The sequence below is a fragment of the Plectropomus leopardus genome, chromosome 12, assembly GCF_026936395.1.
Source record: "Plectropomus leopardus strain MGB_pleo_1.0 chromosome 12, ASM2693639v1, whole genome shotgun sequence".
NCBI lineage: Eukaryota > Metazoa > Chordata > Actinopteri > Perciformes > Serranidae > Plectropomus > Plectropomus leopardus.
In genome coordinates this window covers 3256818-3271123 of record NC_142187.1, presented here as the reverse complement: position 1 = coordinate 3271123, position 14306 = coordinate 3256818, and the positions used below count along the sequence as shown (strand labels likewise).

Below are 14306 nucleotides of genomic sequence, written 5' to 3'. Positions count from 1 at the left end.
CGTGATGCTAAAAGTTTACGAAAAAGTCTACAGTCCAAGTTTAAAAGAGCGATAGGTCTCCAGTTCTTCCAGTCTGTCTTGTCTTTGTCCTTGTGAAGTAGAGTCACTGCCCCTGCTCTACGTTGTCGGTCAGTTTCTCAACATCAAGAGCGGAAACCCGGGTCTCTGCGTTTTCAAAACAGCACAACAGCAGAGCGAAAGCTAACATCAAATCCCTTGTTAAATGGCAACGTCACAATGCAGGTCACAGCCATTACCCTTCCCTTGCCCACGTTATCTCAGGGGGCAACATTCCTTCTCTCCCATGTACCTTGCTTCCAAACAATAGGGAACACTCTCTCGCTCTCTCTCTCTCTCTCTCTCGCCCGCGCTTTTTGAGCACGCAACTTCTCTTTGCATCGGCACTGCCCCTTTCCCCCGCTCGCCACGGCCACGGCCACTCGAGACTGTGAGACAAACGAGCGGCCACGAGGGACACGGGCGAGGTGACCGCAGGATTTATTTCCGTTTATATTCCGGACGCAACGGCACCTGGGGCAGGGCGGTGCTTCGTTCAAATTGCTTTTTCCACAGGGCCTGAGAAGGGTGCACCGTTCCCGGCGGCGCTGCAATACCGGGTCGATGCGTGGAGCGAATGGGGCAAGCCCCTTGTTCGGCCCCTGCTGCCAAAAATCCGTTTAATATGTTGTCCCCGTATAGAGGACGTATCAGATATTAAACTGATAAGAACAGATACTACACTTGATCTTAGCCAAAAGGCCGAGAAGCGATGACCCCCAAGCGCTTGCTGCCCAGTGCAACCTCCTGGGGCGGGTCTCACTTGTCGTGGTGCCGTCGTCTCCATTGGGCACGAGAATGGCTGCTTGCGCACGAGAACAGCTGCCTGCGCGTCACGCCCGCCCGTGGTGAATCGCTCCAGTCTAGGCTTGCTGTTCACAAATGCACAAGGCTCAACCAAATGGCAAAGCCTGTCAAAAATAGGTTCAACTCAGTGGTGTTCCTCTCCACGGAAGTCTTTAGTAAAAGGCGAAAGACTTGTGCGCTATGAAGAGAAACCAGAGCATGTACAGCCCTCCGCACCGGAGCGGCCAAAGACCCTCGTGGTCCCAGTCATTACGCTCACGGTGAGCCTCGCTTGTGCCGCCTTCCAAATCGCACTGCCATAGTGCATAAAATGTTTACGTCGTCCATTATGTAAAATACATTTGGTAACAAGTCCCCCACTCCCCGGGACTGCCACCCCATTGATACGTTTGTCCCTTCACGTGATGCTAAAAGTTTACGAAAAAGTCTACAGTCCAAGTTTAAAAGAGCGATAGGTCTCCAGTTCTTCCAGTCTGTCTTGTCTTTGTCCTTGTGAAGTAGAGTCACTGTCCCTGCTCTACGTTGTCGGTCAGTTTCTCAACATCAAGAGCGGAAACCCGGGTCTCTGCGTTTTCAAAACAGCACAACAGCAGAGCGAAAGCTAACATCAAATCCCTTGTTAAATGGCAACGTCACAATGCAGGTCACAGCCATTACCCTTCCCTTGCCCACGTTATCTCAGGGGGCAACATTCCTTCTCTCCCATGTACCTTGCTTCCAAACAATAGGGAACACTCTCGCTCTCTCTCTCTCTCTCTCTCTCCTGCGCTTTTTGAGCACGCAACTTCTCTTTGCATCGGCACTGCCCCTTACCCCCGCTCGCCACGGCCACGGCCACTCGAGACTGTGAGACAAACGAGCGGCCACGAGGGACTGGCGAGGTGACCGCAGGATTTATTTCCGTTTATATTCCGGACACAACGGCACCTGGGGCAGGGCGGGGCTTCGTTCAAATTGCTTTTTCCACAGGGCCTGAGAAGGGTGCACCGTTCGGCGGCGCTGCAATACCGGTCGATGCGTGGGCGAATGGGGCAAGCCCTTGTTCGCCCCTGCTGCCAAAAATCAGTTTAATAGGTTGTCCCCGTATAGAGGACGTATCAGATATTAAACTGATAAGAACAGATACTACACTTGATCTTAGCCAAAAGGCCGAGAAGCGATGACCCCCAAGCGCTTGCTGCCCAGTGCAACCTCCTGGGGCGGGTCTCACTTGTCGTGGTGCCGTCGTCTCCATTGGGCACGAGAATGGCTGCTTGCGCATGAGAACAGCTGCCTGCGCGTCACGCCCGCCCGTGGTGAATCGCTCCAGTCTAGGCTTGCTGTTCACAAATGCACAAGGCTCAACCAAATGGCAAAGCCTGTCAAAAATAGGTTCAACTCAGTGGTGTTCCTCTCCACGGAAGTCTTTAGTAAAAGGCGAAAGACTTGTGCGCTATGAAGAGAAACCAGAGCATGTACAGCCCTCCGCACCGGAGCGGCCAAAGACCCTCGTGGTCCCAGTCATTACGCTCACGGTGAGCCTCGCTTGTGCCGCCTTCCAAATCGCACTGCCATAGTGCATAAAATGTTTACGTCGTCCGTATGTAAAATACATTTGGTAACAAGTCCCCCACTCCCCGGGACTGCCACCCCATTGATACGTTTGTCCCTTCACGTGATGCTAAAAGTTTACGAAAAAGTCTACAGTCCAAGTTTAAAAGAGCGATAGGTCTCCAGTTCTTCCAGTCTGTCTTGTCTTTGTCCTTGTGAAGTAGAGTCACTGCCCCTGCTCCACGTTGTCGGTCAGTTTCTCAACATCAAGAGCGGAAACCCGGGTCTCTGCGTTTTCAAAACAGCACAACAGCAGAGCGAAAGCTAACATCAAATCCCTTGTTAAATGGCAACGTCACAATGCAGGTCACAGCCATTACCCTTCCCTTGCCCACGTTATCTCAGGGGGCAACATTCCTTCTCTCCCATGTACCTTGCTTCCAAACAATAGGGAACACTCTCTCTCTCTCTCTCCTGCGCTTTTTGAGCACGCAACTTCTCTTTGCATCGGCACTGCCCCTTACCCCCGCTCGCCACGGCCACGGCCATTCGAGACTGTGAGACAAACGAGCGGCCACGAGGGACACGGGCGAGGTGACCGCAGGATTTATTTCCGTTTATATTCCGGGCCTTAGCGGCACCCGGGGCAGGGCGGGGCTTCGTTCAAATTGCTTTTTCCACAGGGCCTGAGAAGGGTGCACCGTTCCCGGCGGCGCTGCAATACCGGGTCGATGCGTGGAGCGAATGGGGCAAGCCCCTTGTTCGGCCCCTGCTGCCAAAAATCCGTTTAATATGTTGTCCCCGTATAGAGGACGTATCAGATATTAAACTGATAAGAACAGATACTACACTTGATCTTAGCCAAAAGGCCGGGGCGGGTCTCACTTGTCGTGGTGCCGTCGTCTCCATTGGGCACGAGAATGGCTGCTTGCGCACGAGAACAGCTGCCTGCGCGTCACGCCCGCCCGTGGTGAATCGCTCCAGTCTAGGCTTGCTGTTCACAAATGCACAAGGCTCAACCAAATGGCAAAGCCTGTCAAAAATAGGTTCAACTCAGTGGTGTTCCTCTCCACGGAAGTCTTTAGTAAAAGGCGAAAGACTTGTGCGCTATGAAGAGAAACCAGAGCATGTACAGCCCTCCGCACCGGAGCGGCCAAAGACCCTCGTGGTCCCAGTCATTACGCTCACGGTGAGCCTCGCTTGTGCCGCCTTCCAAATCGCACTGCCATAGTGCATAAAATGTTTACGTCGTCCGTATGTAAAATACATTTGGTAACAAGTCCCCCACTCCCCGGGACTGCCACCCCATTGATACGTTTGTCCCTTCACGTGATGCTAAAAGTTTACGAAAAAGTCTACAGTCCAAGTTTAAAAGAGCGATAGGTCTCCAGTTCTTCCAGTCTGTCTTGTCTTTGTCCTTGTGAAGTAGAGTCACTGTCCCTGCTCCACGTTGTCGGTCAGTTTCTCAACATCAAGAGCGGAAACCCGGGTCTCTGCGTTTTCAAAACAGCACAACAGCAGAGCGAAAGCTAACATCAAATCCCTTGTTAAATGGCAACGTCACAATGCAGGTCACAGCCATTACCCTTCCCTTGCCCACGTTATCTCAGGGGGCAACATTCCTTCTCTCCCATGTACCTTGCTTCCAAACAATAGGGAACACTCTCTCGCTCTCTCTCTCTCTCCTGCGCTTTTTGAGCACGCAACTTCTCTTTGCATCGGCACTGCCCCTTACCCCCGCTCGCCACGGCCACGGCCACTCGAGACTGTGAGAGACAAACGAGCGGCCACTGGGGACACGGGCGAGGTGACCGCAGGATTTATTTCCGTTTATATTCCGGACGCAACGGCACCTGGGGCAGGGCGGGGCTTCGTTCAAATTGCTTTTTCCACAGGGCCTGAGAAGGGTGCACCGTTCCCGGCGGCGCTGCAATACCGGGTCGATGCGTGGAGCGAATGGGGCAAGCCCCTTGTTCGGCCCCTGCTGCCAAAAATCCGTTTAATATGTTGTCCCCGTATAGAGGACGTATCAGATATTAAACTGATAAGAACAGATACTACACTTGATCTTAGCCAAAAGGCCGAGAAGCGATGACCCCCAAGCGCTTGCTGCCCAGTGCAACCTCCTGGGGCGGGTCTCACTTGTCGTGGTGCCGTCGTCTCCATTGGGCACGAGAATGGCTGCTTGCGCACGAGAACAGCTGCCTGCGCGTCACGCCCGCCCGTGGTGAATCGCTCCAGTCTAGGCTTGCTGTTCACAAATGCACAAGGCTCAACCAAATGGCAAAGCCTGTCAAAAATAGGTTCAACTCAGTGGTGTTCCTCTCCACGGAAGTCTTTAGTAAAAGGCGAAAGACTTGTGCGCTATGAAGAGAAACCAGAGCATGTACAGCCCTCCGCACCGGAGCGGCCAAAGACCCTCGTGGTCCCAGTCATTACGCTCACGGTGAGCCTCGCTTGTGCCGCCTTCCAAATCGCACTGCCATAGTGCATAAAATGTTTACGTCGTCCGTATGTAAAATACATTTGGTAACAAGTCCCCCACTCCCCGGGACTGCCACCCCATTGATACGTTTGTCCCTTCACGTGATGCTAAAAGTTTACGAAAAAGTCTACAGTCCAAGTTTAAAAGAGCGATAGGTCTCCAGTTCTTCCAGTCTGTCTTGTCTTTGTCCTTGTGAAGTAGAGTCACTGCCCCTGCTCCACGTTGTCGGTCAGTTTCTCAACATCAAGAGCGGAAACCCGGGTCTCTGCGTTTTCAAAACAGCACAACAGCAGAGCGAAAGCTAACATCAAATCCCTTGTTAAATGGCAACGTCACAATGCAGGTCACAGCCATTACCCTTCCCTTGCCCACGTTATCTCAGGGGGCAACATTCCTTCTCTCCCATGTACCTTGCTTCCAAACAATAGGGAACACTCTCTCGCTCTCTCTCTCTCTCTCTCTCCTGCGCTTTTTGAGCACGCAACTTCTCTTTGCATCGGCACTGCCCCTTACCCCCGCTCGCCACGGCCACGGCCACTCGAGACTGTGAGACAAACGAGCGGCCACGAGGGACACGGGCGAGGTGACCGCAGGATTTATTTCCGTTTATATTCCGGACGCAACGGCACCTGGGGCAGGGCGGGGCTTCGTTCAAATTGCTTTTTCCACAGGGCCTGAGAAGGGTGCACCGTTCCCGGCGGCGCTGCAATACCGGGTCGATGCGTGGAGCGAATGGGGCAAGCCCCTTGTTCGGCCCCTGCTGCCAAAAATCCGTTTAATATGTTGTCCCCGTATAGAGGACGTATCAGATATTAAACTGATAAGAACAGATACTACACTTGATCTTAGCCAAAAGGCCGAGAAGCGATGACCCCCAAGCGCTTGCTGCCCAGTGCAACCTCCTGGGGCGGGTCTCACTTGTCGTGGTGCCGTCGTCTCCATTGGGCACGAGAATGGCTGCTTGCGCACGAGAACAGCTGCCTGCGCGTCACGCCCGCCCGTGGTGAATCGCTCCAGTCTAGGCTTGCTGTTCACAAATGCACAAGGCTCAACCAAATGGCAAAGCCTGTCAAAAATAGGTTCAACTCAGTGGTGTTCCTCTCCACGGAAGTCTTTAGTAAAAGGCGAAAGACTTGTGCGCTATGAAGAGAAACCAGAGCATGTACAGCCCTCCGCACCGGAGCGGCCAAAGACCCTCGTGGTCCCAGTCATTACGCTCACGGTGAGCCTCGCTTGTGCCGCCTTCCAAATCGCACTGCCATAGTGCATAAAATGTTTACGTCGTCCGTATGTAAAATACATTTGGTAACAAGTCCCCCACTCCCCGGGACTGCCACCCCATTGATACGTTTGTCCCTTCACGTGATGCTAAAAGTTTACTAAAAAGTCTACAGTCCAAGTTTAAAAGAGCGATAGGTCTCCAGTTCTTCGAGTCTGTCTTGTCTTTGTCCTTGTGAAGTAGAGTCACTGCCCCTGCTCTACGTTGTCGGTCAGTTTCTCAACATCAAGAGCGGAAACCCGGGTCTCTGCGTTTTCAAAACAGCACAACAGCAGAGCGAAAGCTAACATCAAATCCCTTGTTAAATGGCAACGTCACAATGCAGGTCACAGCCATTACCCTTCCCTTGCCCACGTTATCTCAGGGGGCAACATTCCTTCTCTCCCATGTACCTTGCTTCCAAACAATAGGGAACACTCTCTCGCTCTCTCTCTCTCTCTCTCCTGCGCTTTTTGAGCACGCAACTTCTCTTTGCATCGGCACTGCCCCTTACCCCCGCTCGCCACGGCCACGGCCACTCGAGACTGTGAGACAAACGAGCGGCCACGAGGGACACGGGCGAGGTGACCGCAGGATTTATTTCCGTTTATATTCCGGACGCAACGGCACCTGGGGCAGGGCGGGGCTTCGTTCAAATTGCTTTTTCCACAGGGCCTGAGAAGGGTGCACCGTTCCCGGCGGCGCTGCAATACCGGGTCGATGCGTGGAGCGAATGGGGCAAGCCCCTTGTTCGGCCCCTGCTGCCAAAAATCCGTTTAATATGTTGTCCCCGTATAGAGGACGTATCAGATATTAAACTGATAAGAACAGATACTACACTTGATCTTAGCCAAAAGGCCGAGAAGCGATGACCCCCAAGCGCTTGCTGCCCAGTGCAACCTCCTGGGGCGGGTCTCACTTGTCGTGGTGCCGTCGTCTCCATTGGGCACGAGAATGGCTGCTTGCATGAGAACAGCTGCCTGCGCGTCACGCCCGCCCGTGGTGAATCGCTCCAGTCTAGGCTTGCTGTTCACAAATGCACAAGGCTCAACCAAATGGCAAAGCCTGTCAAAAATAGGTTCAACTCAGTGGTGTTCCTCTCCACGGAAGTCTTTAGTAAAAGGCGAAAGACTTGTGCGCTATGAAGAGAAACCAGAGCATGTACAGCCCTCCGCACCGGAGCGGCCAAAGACCCTCGTGGTCCCAGTCATTACGCTCACGGTGAGCCTCGCTTGTGCCGCCTTCCAAATCGCACTGCCATAGTGCATAAAATGTTTACGTCGTCCGTATGTAAAATACATTTGGTAACAAGTCCCCCACTCCCCGGGACTGCCACCCCATTGATACGTTTGTCCCTTCACGTGATGCTAAAAGTTTACGAAAAAGTCTACAGTCCAAGTTTAAAAGAGCGATAGGTCTCCAGTTCTTCCAGTCTGTCTTGTCTTTGTCCTTGTGAAGTAGAGTCACTGTCCCTGCTCCACGTTGTCGGTCAGTTTCTCAACATCAAGAGCGGAAACCCGGGTCTCTGCGTTTTCAAAACAGCACAACAGCAGAGCGAAAGCTAACATCAAATCCCTTGTTAAATGGCAACGTCACAATGCAGGTCACAGCCATTACCCTTCCCTTGCCCACGTTATCTCAGGGGGCAACATTCCTTCTCTCCCATGTACCTTGCTTCCAAACAATAGGGAACACTCTCTCGCTCTCTCTCTCTCTCTCCTGCGCTTTTTGAGCACGCAACTTCTCTTTGCATCGGCACTGCCCCTTCCCCTCGCCACGGCCACGGCCACTCGAGACTGTGAGACAAACGAGCGGCCACGAGGGACACGGGCGAGGTGACCGCAGGATTTATTTCCGTTTATATTCCGGACGCAACGGCACCTGGGGCAGGGCGGGGCTTCGTTCAAATTGCTTTTTCCACAGGGCCTGAGAAGGGTGCACCGTTCCCGGCGGCGCTGCAATACCGGGTCGATGCGTGGAGCGAATGGGGCAAGCCCCTTGTTCGGCCCCTGCTGCCAAAAATCCGTTTAATATGTTGTCCCCGTATAGAGGACGTATCAGATATTAAACTGATAAGAACAGATACTACACTTGATCTTAGCCAAAAGGCCGAGAAGCGATGACCCCAAGCGCTTGCTGCCCAGTGCAACCTCCTGGGCGGGTCTCACTTGTCGTGGTGCCGTCGTCTCCATTGGGCACGAGAATGGCTGCTTGCGCGCGAGAACAGCTGCCTGCGCCACGCCCGCCCGTGGTGAATCGCTCCAGTCTAGGCTTGCTGTTCACAAATGCACAAGGCTCAACCAAATGGCAAAGCCTGTCAAAAATAGGTTCAACTCAGTGGTGTTCCTCTCCACGGAAGTCTTTAGTAAAAGGCGAAAGACTTGTGCGCTATGAAGAGAAACCAGAGCATGTACAGCCCTCCGCACCGGAGCGGCCAAAGACCCTCGTGGTCCCAGTCATTACGCTCACGGTGAGCCTCGCTTGTGCCGCCTTCCAAATCGCACTGCCATAGTGCATAAAATGTTTACGTCGTCCGTATGTAAAATACATTTGGTAACAAGTCCCCCACTCCCCGGGACTGCCACCCCATTGATACGTTTGTCCCTTCACGTGATGCTAAAAGTTTACGAAAAAGTCTACAGTCCAAGTTTAAAAGAGCGATAGGTCTCCAGTTCTTCCAGTCTGTCTTGTCTTTGTCCTTGTGAAGTAGAGTCACTGTCCCTGCTCCACGTTGTCGGTCAGTTTCTCAACATCAAGAGCGGAAACCCGGGTCTCTGCGTTTTCAAAACAGCACAACAGCAGAGCGAAGCTAACATCAAATCCCTTGTTAAATGGCAACGTCACAATGCAGGTCACAGCCATTACCCTTCCCTTGCCCACGTTATCTCAGGGGGCAACATTCCTTCTCTCCCATGTACCTTGCTTCCAAACAATAGGGAACACTCTCTCTATCTCTCTCTCTCTCTCTCTCTGCGCTTTTTGAGCACGCAACTTCTCTTTGCATCGGCACTGCCCTTACCCCGCCGCCACGGCCACGGCCATTCGAGACTGTGAGACAAACGAGCGGCCACGAGGGACACGGGCGAGGTGACCGCAGGATTTATTTCCGTTTATATTCGGACGAACGGCACCTGGGGCAGGGCGGGCTTCGTTCAAATTGCTTTTTCCACAGGGCCTGAGAAGGGTGCACCGTTCGGCGGGCGCTGCAATACCGGTCGATGCGTGGAGCGAATGGGGCAAGCCCTTGTTCGCCCCTGCTGCCAAAAATCCGTTTAATATGTTGTCCCCTTATAGAGGACGTATCAGATATTAAACTGATAAGAACAGATACTACACTTGATCTTAGCCAAAAGGCCGAGAAGCGATGACCCCAAGCGCTTGCTGCCCAGTGCAACCTCCTGGGCGGGTCTCACTTGTCGTGGTGCCGTCGTCTCCATTGGGCACGAGAATGGCTGCTTGCGCACGAGAACAGCTGCCTGCGTCCACGCCCGCCCGTGGTGAATCGCTCCAGTCTAGGCTTGCTGTTCACAAATGCACAAGGCTCAACCAAATGGCAAAGCCTGTCAAAAATAGGTTCAACTCAGTGGTGTTCCTCTCCACGGAAGTCTTTAGTAAAAGGCGAAAGACTTGTGCGCTATGAAGAGAAACCAGAGCATGTACAGCCCTCCGCACCGGAGCGGCCAAAGACCCTCGTGGTCCCAGTCATTACGCCACGGTGAGCCTCGCTTGTGCCGCATTCCAAATCGCACTGCCATAGTGCATAAAATGTTTACGTCGTCCGTATGTAAAATACATTTGGTAACAAGTCCCCACTCCCGGGACTGCCACCCCATTGATACGCTTTGTCCCTTCACGTGATGCTAAAAGTTTACGAAAAGTCTACAGTCCAAGTTTAAAAGAGCGATAGGTCTCCAGTTCTTCCAGTCTGTCTTGTCTTTGTCCTTGTGAAGTAGAGTCACTGCCCTGCTCCACGTTGTCGGTCAGTTTCTCAACATCAAGAGCGGAAACCCGGTCTCTGCGTTTTCAAAACAGCACAACAGCAGAGCGAAGCTAACATCAAATCCCTTGTTAAATGGCAACGCCACAATGCAGGTCACAGCCATTACCCTTCCCTTGCCCACGTTATCTCAGGGGGCAACATTCCTTCTCTCCCATGTACCTTGCTTCCAAACAATAGGGAACACTCTCTCGCTCTCTCTCTCTCTCTCTCCTGCGCTTTTTGAGCACGCAACTTCTCTTTGCATCGGCACTGCCCCTTACCCCCGCTCGCCACGGCCACGGCCACTCGAGACTGTGAGACAAACGAGCGGCCACGAGGGACACGGGCGAGGTGACCGCAGGATTTATTTCCGTTTATATTCCGGACGCAACGGCACCTGGGGCAGGGCGGGCTTCGTTCAAATTGCTTTTTCCACAGGGCCTGAGAAGGGTGCACCGTTCCGGCGGCGCTGCAATACCGGTCGATGCGTGGAGCGAATGGGGCAAGCCCTTGTTCGGCCCTGCTGCCAAAAATCCGTTTAATATGTTGTCCCAGATAGAGGACGTATCAGATATTAAACTGATAAGAACAGATACTACACTTGATCTTAGCCAAAAGGGCGAGAAGCAATGACCCTCAAGCCCATGCTGCCCAGTGCAACCTCCTGGGGCAGGTCTCACTTGTCATGGTGCCGTTGTCTCCATTGGGCACAAGAATGGCTGCTTGCGCGTGAGAACAGCTGCCTGCGCGGCACGCCCGCCCGTGGTGAATCGCTCCAGTCTAGGCTTGCTGTTCACAAATGCACAAGGCTCAACCAAATGGCAAAGCCTGTCAAAAATAGGTTCAACTCAGTGGTGTTCCTCTCCACGGAAGTCTTTAGTAAAAGGCGAAAGACTTGTGCGCTATGAAGAGAAACCAGAGCATGTACAGCCCTCCGCACCGGAGCGGCCAAAGACCCTCGTGGTCCCAGTCATTACGCTCACGGTGAGCCTCGCTTGTGCCGCCTTCCAAATCGCACTGCCATAGTGCATAAAATGTTTACGTCGTCCGTATGTAAAATACATTTGGTAACAAGTCCCCACTCCCGGGACTGCCACCCCATTGATACGCTTTGTCCCTTCACGCGATGCTAAAAGTTTACGAAAAAGTCTACAGTCCAAGTTTAAAAGAGCGATAGGTCTCCAGTTCTTCCAGTCTGTCTTGTCTTTGTCCTTGTGAAGTAGAGTCACTGTCCCTGCTCCACGTTGTCGGTCAGTTTCTCAACATCAAGAGCGGAAACCCGGTCTCTGCGCTTTCAAAACAGCACAACAGCAGAGCGAAGCTAACATCAAATCCCTTTGTTAAATGGCAACGTCACAATGCAGGTCACAGCCATTACCCTTCCCTTGCCCACGTTATCTCAGGGGGCAACATTCCTTCTCCCATGTACCTTGCTTCCAAACAATAGGGAACACTCTCTCTCTCTCTCTCTCTCTCTCTCTCCTGCGCTTTTTGAGCACGCAACTTCTCTTTGCATCGGCACTGCCCCTTACCACCGCTCGCCACGGCCACGGCCACTCGAGACTGTGAGGCAAACGAGCGGCCACGAGGGACACGGGCGAGGTGACCGCAGGATTTATTTCCGCTATTTTTTGGCCACGACTGGCCTCCGCGCCGGAGGCCGCTATGTCAGATCTGTTTCCGGACGAACGGCACCCGGGGCAGGGCGGGCTTCGCTTCAAATTGCTTTTTCCACAGGGCCTGAGAAGGGTGCACCGTTCCGGCGGCGCTGCAATACCGGTCGATGCGGAGCGAATGGGGCAAGCCCTTGTTCGCCCCTGCTGCCAAAAATCCGTTTAATATGTTGTCCTCAGATAGAGGACGATCAGATATTAAACTGATAAGAACAGATACTACACTTGATCTTAGCCAAAAGGCCGAGAAGCGATGACCCCAAGCGCTTGCTGCCCAGTGCAACCTCCTGGGCGGGTCTCACTTGTCGTGGTGCCGCTGCCTCCATTGGGCACGAGAATGGCTGCTTGCGCATGAGAACAGCTGCCTGCGCGTCACGCCCGCCCGTGGTGAATCGCTCCAGTCTAGGCTTGCTGTTCACAAATGCACAAGGCTCAACCAAATGGCAAAGCCTGTCAAAAATAGGTTCAACTCAGTGGTGTTCCTCTCCACGGAAGTCTTTAGTAAAAGGCGAAAGACTTGTGCGCTATGAAGAGAAACCAGAGCATGTACAGCCCTCCGCACCGGAGCGCCAAAGACCCTCGTGGTCCCAGTCATTACGCCACGGTGAGCCTCGCTTGTGCCGCCTTTCCAAATCGCACTGCCATAGTGCATAAAATGTTTACGTCGTCCGTATGTAAAATACATTTGGTAACAAGTCCCCACTCCCCGGACTGCCACCCCATTGATACGCTTTGTCCCTTCACGTGATGCTAAAAGTTTACTAAAAAGTCTACAGTCCAAGTTTAAAAGAGCGATAGGTCTCCAGTTCTTCCAGTCTGTCTTGTCTTTGTCCTTGTGAAGTAGAGTCACTGTCCCTGCTCCACGTTGTCGGTCAGTTTCTCAACATCAAGAGCGGAAACCCGGTCTCTGCGCTTTCAAAACAGCACAACAGCAGAGCGAAAGCTAACATCAAATCCCTTTGTTAAATGGCAACGCCACAATGCAGGTCACAGCCATTACCCTTCCCTTGCCCACGTTATCTCAGGGGGCAACATTCCTTCTCTCCCATGTACCTTGCTTCCAAACAATAGGGAACACTCTCTCGCTCTCTCTCTCTCTCCTGCGCTTTTTGAGCACGCAACTTCTCTTTGCATCGGCACTGCCCCTTACCCCCGCTCGCCACGGCCACGGCCATTCGAGACTGTGAGACAAACGAGCGGCCACGAGGGACACGGGCGAGGTGACCGCAGGATTTATTTCCGCTTATTTTTGGCCACGACGCCTCCGGCGCCGGAGGCCGCTATGTCAGATCTGTTTCCGGACGCAACGGCACCTGGGGCAGGGCGGGCTTCGCTCAAATTGCTTTTTCCACAGGGCCTGAGAAGGGTGCACCGCTTCGGCGGCGCTGCAATACCGGTCGACGTGGAGCGAATGGGGCAAGCCCTTGTTCGCCCCTGCTGCCAAAAATCCGCTTAATATGTTGTCCCCAGATAGAGGACGTATCAGATATTAAACTGATAAGAACAGATACTACACTTGATCTTAGCCAAAAGGCCGAGAAGCGATGACCCCAAGCGCTTGCTGCCCAGTGCAACCTCCTGGGCGGGTCTCACTTGTCGTGGTGCCGCTGTCTCCATTGGGCACGAGAATGGCTGCTTGCGCATGAGAACAGCTGCCTGCGCGTCACGCCCGCCCGTGGTGAATCGCTCCAGTCTAGGCTTGCTGTTCACAAATGCACAAGGCTCAACCAAATGGCAAAGCCTGTCAAAAATAGGTTCAACTCAGTGGTGTTCCTCTCCACGGAAGTCTTTAGTAAAAGGCGAAAGACTTGTGCGCTATGAAGAGAAACCAGAGCATGTACAGCCCTCCGCACCGGAGCGGCCAAAGACCCTCGTGGTCCCAGTCATTACGCCACGGTGAGCCTCGCCAGCCGCCTTACAAAGCGCACTTCCATAGTGCATAAAAAATTTACGTCGTCCGTATGTAAAATACATTTGGTAACAAGTCCCCACTCCCGGGACTGCCACCCCATTGATACGCTTTGTCCCTTCACGTGATGCTAAAAGTTTACTAAAAAGTCTACAGTCCAAGTTTAAAAGAGCGATAGGTCTCCAGTTCTTCCAGTCTGTCTTGTCTTTGTCCTTGTGAAGTAGAGTCACTGTCCCTGCTCCACGTTGTCGGTCAGTTTCTCAACATCAAGAGCGGAAACCCGGTCTCTGCGTTTTCAAAACAGCACAACAGCAGAGCGAAAGCTAACATCAAATCCCTTTGTTAAATGGCAACGCCACAATGCAGGTCACAGCCATTACCCTTCCCTTGCCCACGTTATCTCAGGCGGCAACATTCCTTCTCCCATGTACCTTGCTTCCAAACAATAGGGAACACTCTCTCTCTCTCTCTCTCTCTCTCTCTCTCGCGCGCTTTTTGAGCACGCAACTTCTCTTTGCATCGGCACTGCCCTTACCCCGCCGCCACGCCACGGCCACGGCCACTCGAGACTGTGAGACAAACGAGCGGCCACGAGGGACACGGGCGAG

General features: G+C 53.1%; 22 non-coding genes across 22 annotated transcripts; all 22 read right to left on the bottom strand.

Annotated features, from left to right (window-relative positions):
* Positions 1–580: 580 nt before the first annotated feature.
* Positions 581–771, bottom strand: LOC148187858 (U2 spliceosomal RNA). Its single transcript, XR_015778268.1, has one exon. It is a non-coding gene; the product is annotated as a U2 spliceosomal RNA (small nuclear RNA).
* Positions 772–946: 175 nt separating this feature from the next.
* On the bottom strand, positions 947–1064 carry LOC148187857 (U5 spliceosomal RNA). Its single transcript, XR_015778334.1, has one exon. It is a non-coding gene; the product is annotated as a U5 spliceosomal RNA (small nuclear RNA).
* A 776-nt stretch (positions 1065–1840) lies between these two features.
* Positions 1841–2025, bottom strand: LOC148187856 (U2 spliceosomal RNA). Its single transcript, XR_015778284.1, has one exon. It is a non-coding gene; the product is annotated as a U2 spliceosomal RNA (small nuclear RNA).
* Positions 2026–2200: 175 nt separating this feature from the next.
* On the bottom strand, positions 2201–2318 carry LOC148187855 (U5 spliceosomal RNA). The gene has a single exon (XR_015778333.1). It is a non-coding gene; the product is annotated as a U5 spliceosomal RNA (small nuclear RNA).
* Positions 2319–3084: 766 nt separating this feature from the next.
* On the bottom strand, positions 3085–3276 carry LOC148187854 (U2 spliceosomal RNA). The gene has a single exon (XR_015778278.1). It is a non-coding gene; the product is annotated as a U2 spliceosomal RNA (small nuclear RNA).
* Positions 3277–3405: 129 nt separating this feature from the next.
* LOC148187853 (U5 spliceosomal RNA) lies at positions 3406–3523 on the bottom strand. The gene has a single exon (XR_015778332.1). It is a non-coding gene; the product is annotated as a U5 spliceosomal RNA (small nuclear RNA).
* A 773-nt stretch (positions 3524–4296) lies between these two features.
* LOC121938620 (U2 spliceosomal RNA) lies at positions 4297–4487 on the bottom strand. The gene has a single exon (XR_006105317.2). It is a non-coding gene; the product is annotated as a U2 spliceosomal RNA (small nuclear RNA).
* A 175-nt stretch (positions 4488–4662) lies between these two features.
* Positions 4663–4780, bottom strand: LOC148187852 (U5 spliceosomal RNA). Its single transcript, XR_015778331.1, has one exon. It is a non-coding gene; the product is annotated as a U5 spliceosomal RNA (small nuclear RNA).
* A 777-nt stretch (positions 4781–5557) lies between these two features.
* LOC121939081 (U2 spliceosomal RNA) lies at positions 5558–5748 on the bottom strand. Its single transcript, XR_015778267.1, has one exon. It is a non-coding gene; the product is annotated as a U2 spliceosomal RNA (small nuclear RNA).
* A 175-nt stretch (positions 5749–5923) lies between these two features.
* LOC121939044 (U5 spliceosomal RNA) lies at positions 5924–6041 on the bottom strand. The gene has a single exon (XR_006105391.2). It is a non-coding gene; the product is annotated as a U5 spliceosomal RNA (small nuclear RNA).
* A 775-nt stretch (positions 6042–6816) lies between these two features.
* Positions 6817–7007, bottom strand: LOC121938619 (U2 spliceosomal RNA). Its single transcript, XR_006105316.1, has one exon. It is a non-coding gene; the product is annotated as a U2 spliceosomal RNA (small nuclear RNA).
* Positions 7008–7180: 173 nt separating this feature from the next.
* On the bottom strand, positions 7181–7298 carry LOC121938632 (U5 spliceosomal RNA). The gene has a single exon (XR_006105327.1). It is a non-coding gene; the product is annotated as a U5 spliceosomal RNA (small nuclear RNA).
* A 769-nt stretch (positions 7299–8067) lies between these two features.
* LOC121938638 (U2 spliceosomal RNA) lies at positions 8068–8258 on the bottom strand. The gene has a single exon (XR_006105333.2). It is a non-coding gene; the product is annotated as a U2 spliceosomal RNA (small nuclear RNA).
* A 171-nt stretch (positions 8259–8429) lies between these two features.
* Positions 8430–8547, bottom strand: LOC148187851 (U5 spliceosomal RNA). The gene has a single exon (XR_015778330.1). It is a non-coding gene; the product is annotated as a U5 spliceosomal RNA (small nuclear RNA).
* A 769-nt stretch (positions 8548–9316) lies between these two features.
* On the bottom strand, positions 9317–9503 carry LOC148187850 (U2 spliceosomal RNA). The gene has a single exon (XR_015778277.1). It is a non-coding gene; the product is annotated as a U2 spliceosomal RNA (small nuclear RNA).
* Positions 9504–9675: 172 nt separating this feature from the next.
* On the bottom strand, positions 9676–9793 carry LOC148187849 (U5 spliceosomal RNA). The gene has a single exon (XR_015778329.1). It is a non-coding gene; the product is annotated as a U5 spliceosomal RNA (small nuclear RNA).
* A 768-nt stretch (positions 9794–10561) lies between these two features.
* LOC121940508 (U2 spliceosomal RNA) lies at positions 10562–10747 on the bottom strand. Its single transcript, XR_015778305.1, has one exon. It is a non-coding gene; the product is annotated as a U2 spliceosomal RNA (small nuclear RNA).
* Positions 10748–10922: 175 nt separating this feature from the next.
* On the bottom strand, positions 10923–11040 carry LOC121940509 (U5 spliceosomal RNA). The gene has a single exon (XR_006105640.1). It is a non-coding gene; the product is annotated as a U5 spliceosomal RNA (small nuclear RNA).
* Positions 11041–11860: 820 nt separating this feature from the next.
* Positions 11861–12044, bottom strand: LOC148187848 (U2 spliceosomal RNA). The gene has a single exon (XR_015778293.1). It is a non-coding gene; the product is annotated as a U2 spliceosomal RNA (small nuclear RNA).
* A 173-nt stretch (positions 12045–12217) lies between these two features.
* LOC148187847 (U5 spliceosomal RNA) lies at positions 12218–12335 on the bottom strand. Its single transcript, XR_015778328.1, has one exon. It is a non-coding gene; the product is annotated as a U5 spliceosomal RNA (small nuclear RNA).
* Positions 12336–13150: 815 nt separating this feature from the next.
* Positions 13151–13335, bottom strand: LOC148187846 (U2 spliceosomal RNA). The gene has a single exon (XR_015778297.1). It is a non-coding gene; the product is annotated as a U2 spliceosomal RNA (small nuclear RNA).
* Positions 13336–13508: 173 nt separating this feature from the next.
* LOC148187845 (U5 spliceosomal RNA) lies at positions 13509–13626 on the bottom strand. Its single transcript, XR_015778327.1, has one exon. It is a non-coding gene; the product is annotated as a U5 spliceosomal RNA (small nuclear RNA).
* Positions 13627–14306: the final 680 nt, after the last annotated feature.